Source organism: Ictidomys tridecemlineatus, chromosome 3, assembly GCF_052094955.1.
Source record: "Ictidomys tridecemlineatus isolate mIctTri1 chromosome 3, mIctTri1.hap1, whole genome shotgun sequence".
In the NCBI taxonomy this organism is placed as follows: domain Eukaryota; kingdom Metazoa; phylum Chordata; class Mammalia; order Rodentia; family Sciuridae; genus Ictidomys; species Ictidomys tridecemlineatus.
In genome coordinates, this window is record NC_135479.1 from 131,888,188 (window position 1) to 131,894,311 (window position 6,124).

Here is a 6,124-nt window from a genome sequence, read left to right on the forward strand (position 1 = left end):
TAAGGATGAATACAGTTAACTTTTTCTATTTCTCATTTGTTTCAAATGTGTGAATAATTAGTCATTGAAGCATTTTATTTTTTTCATGGTTGCTTTACAATCTTGATCTGACAATTTTAACATCTCTAGGATGGCATCTATTATCTTTTTCAATCAGGTTGAGACCTTCCTGATTGTTTGCATAGTGATTTTTCTATTGAAACCTGCATGCTCTTATATTGTCATGTGACTCTAGGGTGGTTTTTTTTTTCTCTCTCTCTCAGTATATTGCTTTTTTAAGACAGTTAACCTAGAACCATATGTTGGAGCAGGGAGAATTTCATTCTGATAGATTATTAGACTAGGACATTTAAAAATAATTTTTATGGTAAAAATAAAATTTTGCATAACATATATATTTTTTTAAGATGGAGTTTGCTAAGTTCTCAAACTCTAGATCTTCCTGCTTTTCTCTAACAAGTAGTTGGAATTATAGGCATGCATCATAAAAGTTTTAACTATTTGTAAGTGGGCAATTCAGAGGTATTAAGTATATTCACAATATAGTGCAAATATGCACACCTATTCATCTACAAACCTTTTTCCCCAAACTGAAACTCTGTACCCATTATGACTCCTTGTCCTCCCCTCACCCCACCATTTTACTGTTTGTATGCTCACCTAAACAGAATCATACAATTTTTGTCCTTTTGTATCTGTCTTGTGTCAGTTAGCATGATGTCCTCAAAAGTTCTAAAAAAGACTGTACCCTGCCATATTGTAGCATATATCAGTATTTCTTTCCTCTTTAAGATTGAATAATATTCCATTATGTGTATAAAACACATTTTATTTATTTTTGATCCATCAATGGATGTTTCGACTGTTTCCATTTTTTTGTATATTTTAAATAATGCTGCTTTAAACATTGGTGTACAAACCTGGTTGAGGCCTTGCATTCAATTCTTTTGAGGATACACTCACATATAGAATTGGTGGATCATAGGGTATCCTCTATTTAATATTTTCCACAGTGGATACACCATTTTACATTCCCAACAGCAATGAATTAGGTTTTCAATTTTCCAACTTCCAGACAATAATTGCTATTTTCCCACACCAATAATGTTATTATTTGTGTATGTGTGTGTGTTTTATGTTTTGCTGTGCTAGGAAAGTGCTCTGCTAAGATGTACACTCTAGCTTCTTGTTATTATTTTTATATTCCCCCCCAATGGATACAAAGTAGAATTGATAGTGGTTTTGATTTGCATACAATCCATAATATTATCTTTTCAATTGCTTATTAGAGCTTAATTAATTCTGTTTCAGCTAGTTCTCTGACAAGGCTCTGGTTTGGAAGGAAAGCACCCCTCTCCATTGCCAAGAGGTGGCACCCCCTCACACACTTCAGAGGGGATGCTTCTTGTTATTGACAGGCTGGTATTGGGGCTTTGCTGCCACTGTATGAAGTTTAAGTCCTGATTTTCCATCAGGCATTCTCTAATACCACACCATTTGAATGGGAAGGAGAAACTTAGTTATCGCCAGGTATCCCAGAAGTCCAGGCTTCCCTGTGGTCTCCTCCAACAATGTGGAGGTGGTGGTAGTTGTGATATTGATGACAGGATACTTCATTACATACAGCCTTCCCACTTGGCCTTTGATGTCATGGCCATGGGTAGGACCCAGTTTCTTTTGTGGTATTAAGACTGAAATAATGTGATATGCCTAAAACTGTTCTTCCTAGGATGCCTCTTTACTGGTTGGTTGGATAGAGATAGCTGATTTTTGTTGGGAGTTTTTCTTGTCTGTGCCTATTGGTTTTTCTGGGTTGCTGGCTGCTTCTGTTTCAATCTGGGATGTAAAAAGAAGAAGAAGAAAGAAGAAAGAAGAAAGAAGAAAGAAGAAAGGAGAAAGAAGGAAGAAGAAGAAGAAGAAGAAGAAGAAGAAGAAGAAGAAGAAGAAGAAGAAACTGCAGAGAACTTACCACCAACTCAGTCTCAAGGTTCCTAGCCAGTTTATCTTTTGTATGCCTCTCAGAGTCTTTTTGTGTTTGCTTTATATACTATCTAGCCTTTTAAATTGTACTTAGGAGGAAGAATAGGGAAAAAATATATCCATTCCATTTCCTAAAAGCAAAAGAGGACCACGTTGTTTTTAATGGCTAATATGTGTGTATACCATTTATTAATCAATGTCATTTTGATACATACTTAGGTTGTTTCCATTAAAATAATGAGGAACCAGGCCCAGTGGCACATGTCTATAATCCCAGCACTCAGGAGGCTGAGGGTGGAGGGAGCACTTGAGCTTAGGAGGTCAAGACCAGCCTGGGCAATATGGTGAGACCCACCTCAAAATAAATACAATACAATACAATACAATACAATTATGAAGAAAGAAACATCCTTGTTCACTGTGGGGATGGTGAAATGGAGGAGCTGGATTCTGGTTTCTTGTGTTAGTAATGCATAGTTTAAGATTACTAACTTGAATACTTGGGGAAATTAATATGTGCATTTAATTCTTCATATTGCCAAAATATCATAAAAATGTTACACAAATTAAAACTCCCACCATAGAATAGAAGTACATCTGTTTTCCCACTGAGTCTTGACAAATTTTCTGCTCTTTGGTCTTCTGATTGACAATTGTTCTCTTAAATTGTTTTGATGTGCTTATTTTCCTTTCTCAATTGGATCCAAGTTGAGAATTCTGTCCTTTTTCTTGATGCCTGCAAGGACCCAACGTGGTGCCATATACTAATGGTTGTTTTTGTTGATAGGTTTAGCAGTTCAAATAAAGGAGTAGAGCTGACAATACAGAACTCTACTAGAGTTTGATGACTTCAAAACAAAACACAACATTGCAAGGTTTAAAGCAGGATTTTTCAAAGTGTGGATTAACCTGAATGAAAATCACAAGGGGGTACTGGGAAATCTAACATTATGTGCTGTGCCTCCTGATGGGATGGATTGAGGACATTTCACAACTTATACATAGCACACTTGTCAAAAAATGTAGAAATGTAATCTAATAATGAGGGAGAAATCAGAAAGATTAAAAATGTGGTACATTCTAAAACAAAGAATAATGAATTGTCCTGGAATCTAAAAAAAATGTCAAAGTCATAAAACACAGGGAAAAGGTAGGAGATACTCTTCCAGATTAAAAGAGGCTAAAGAGACAGGACCATTAAATATGTGTGATCCTTGATTTGATCCTAGATTGAAAACATAAGAAACTATAGTAAGTCATTGGAACATTTAAGAAATTTTGAATTTAGACAGATTTTAGATATATTTATTCTTATATCAATAGTAAACTTCTTGGGTATAATGGTATTTTTATAGTTTTATGAAAGGAGAATACTTTTATTTTAAGATGTAAAGGATGTCTGGCTGAAGAATTAGGAGTGAAGTGTCACTTTAAACATAATTAGAACAAAGAAAGCAAATGTGATAAACTCTTAACAATTGGTAATTGTGACATGCATTTGACAATCATTGCTTTATTCTGGCAACTCTTTAGTAGATTTAAACATTTTCAGAATCAAAAAGCTGGCCCTACATCAGACCAAATCTAATGAATCTGTGTGGGAGATCAGAGTCAACAGGTATCTGCATTTCAAATAGAACTTGAGTTTATAATTAGAGCACTTCCCTAACAAGCTCAAAGTACTGGGTTCAATCCCCAGTACCAAAAAAAAAAAAAAAAAAAAAAAAGAAAAGAAAGATATAAAGAAAAAGTGTCTGGTCTGCTCTTATAGAACCTTGAAACTACATCAGTTTTTATGCACACTACATTTTGTGTATGTACGGTGCTGGGAATCAAAACCAGAGCCTCATGAATGCTAAGCATGTCCCTTTCTCCCAAGCTACACCCATAACACAGGTTTATATTTCTTGATTTGAAATACAGAATGTACTTTTATTGAATCTCTATCTAAGGGTAGGAAAATATGCATTTTGGTTACACAGTAGAATTTAATAACCTTGGAAAAATGGATTCAAAGTTAGACCTTATAAAGTTCCAATAGTTCCTTCCATGATCCTTTTCAGTTTTCTCCATTTTCTTCAATTTTATTACCTTTACCTATTTTAATGCCAGTGTTTTTATAAGTTATGAAGAACATGGCAGTAAGTGCCTCCTTCCAAATTGCTTCAGGGATGCTGCCTACCTACAGGCAGAATCTATCCTCTCATTTCCTCCAGCAACTAAAGAATAAAAGAGATGAGTAGCAGCCCTAACTACCACTCCTATCCTGCTTGAGGCAATTCTTTTCAAACACTAAAATTACAGATGTAGGAGCAGAAGGTTTATGTAGTTTCCTTACTAAATAATAAAGAACATTAACAAGTAATAATTTGATCCAAAACATATACATTAACAAACTTTTTATATATCAATAAATTACCAACATACTGTTGTGTGGCTATCACTTAAAATCCACTGATGGACTTAATGTAAGAATCTCAAGATAGCACACAAATGCTTCCTGAATGATGAGAATATATGATATTTCATTAGGAAGATGTCATTACCAACAGAACATATTCATTAAAGGTTTTGCTATTGTTTTTCCATGTAGTACTGACAAATTTGTACCAATTCCATGCTTCCTTTGGTGAATGTCAGCTCATAGCTGCTAGATGGGATTGTAACTGTCAGGTGAGGTTACTGAAAAGCAAGGCTAAATTGGATGGCTCATACAGGAAATGTGACTTTTAGCATTATTTGAGGTCTCACAGGTGCCAGGCTGGGTAAGAAGCATCTATAGTTGACTTTTAGAAAGCAATCTAATTTTAGATCCCTGGTAAAGAGAAACATTTTCTTTAATTTCAGATCTGCAGAACGTTGTTAAAGCATATGCTTTGATCATTAATTCACTTATTACCTAATGTTCCTTTATTATTTAGTAAGCACATGCAAATGTGGTAAGCACAGCACTTATTAGGAATACATTGTGGGGTTACAGATATTGTAGATCTGAGTTTCTGACTACATTAGTCTTTTTTATCTTGAAACTTCATCAGTGCTTGTAACCTAAAGGTTAGCCCTTTGATCATTTCCTCTTAAGAGACTTTGGAAAATCCTTCACAGTATCTAGTGGTAATGCTAGTCCTAAAGAAAATACTCAACAAATAGGTGTTAATTGCTGATTGATTTCAGCCCATGATCACTTGATTTTACCAACCTAAAACTCAAGTGAGACTAAACAGTTGGTGCCCTTTCTGATTTAGTATTTTCCTCACTTTCTTAGATTTCAGGGTATTGGTTTTTTTAGTAGTTTTTGAATGAGACAATAAGGTTCTCTGACCACCATCCTTCTCCAGAAATGTCTGGCATTACCTCAAATCTGGATTTGAATATTACAGACCATCACAAAGAATGAGAAGCAGCATCTTTTGACCAAGAGCCAGGTCCACTTTGTCATTTTGGTATTAATTTTTGTTACAGTTCCTGGCAATTTTCAAGTAAATACATGATTTTTTAAAATTAAAATGTTATTTAGAGCCAGATCTCCTCTATAATATAGGAAATTGAGTCATTTGCTTCAGTAATTAGACTTTGTTTTCTGAATTAACGTGAAAACGTTCTCTTTTGAGTAGTCATGATGCACTCAGGACTGTTTTAAACTTCTATGATAAAACATTTTTATTCTTAATAAGGGGCTCGTGTTCAGGCTAAATGAAAATCTTTGAGACTTAAGAAGCCATAAAGTTTAGATAAGAGCAAGATTTGTATTGCTCTGAATTTCAGTTAATCAACATTTCACTACACATAAGCAATTAAAACTCAAAGCCTTTAAAAAAAAAAAAAAAAAAAAAAAAAGGAACCCAAACTTATTTGGTCCCAAAGTGGCATGGAATTATATCTGCCAGAAGTATCATTAAAATTTCTGCTTACTTGGTTCTAAACCTCTACCCATCTGCCAAAGTTAATGATGACTTTATCAGGCTTTCCTTACACCACCTGTTATGTTAAAATCATTAGCATTATTTTGAAAAGACCAGAAGCAACAAGAGGGGAACAGAGTTGTTACTCGGAGACATCTGTAAATGGCAATAGAATTTTTTTTTTTTTAATTTTCTTTTTGTTGCTCTGCAAAATGAACCGGCAAACCGGATTTTCTGGCATG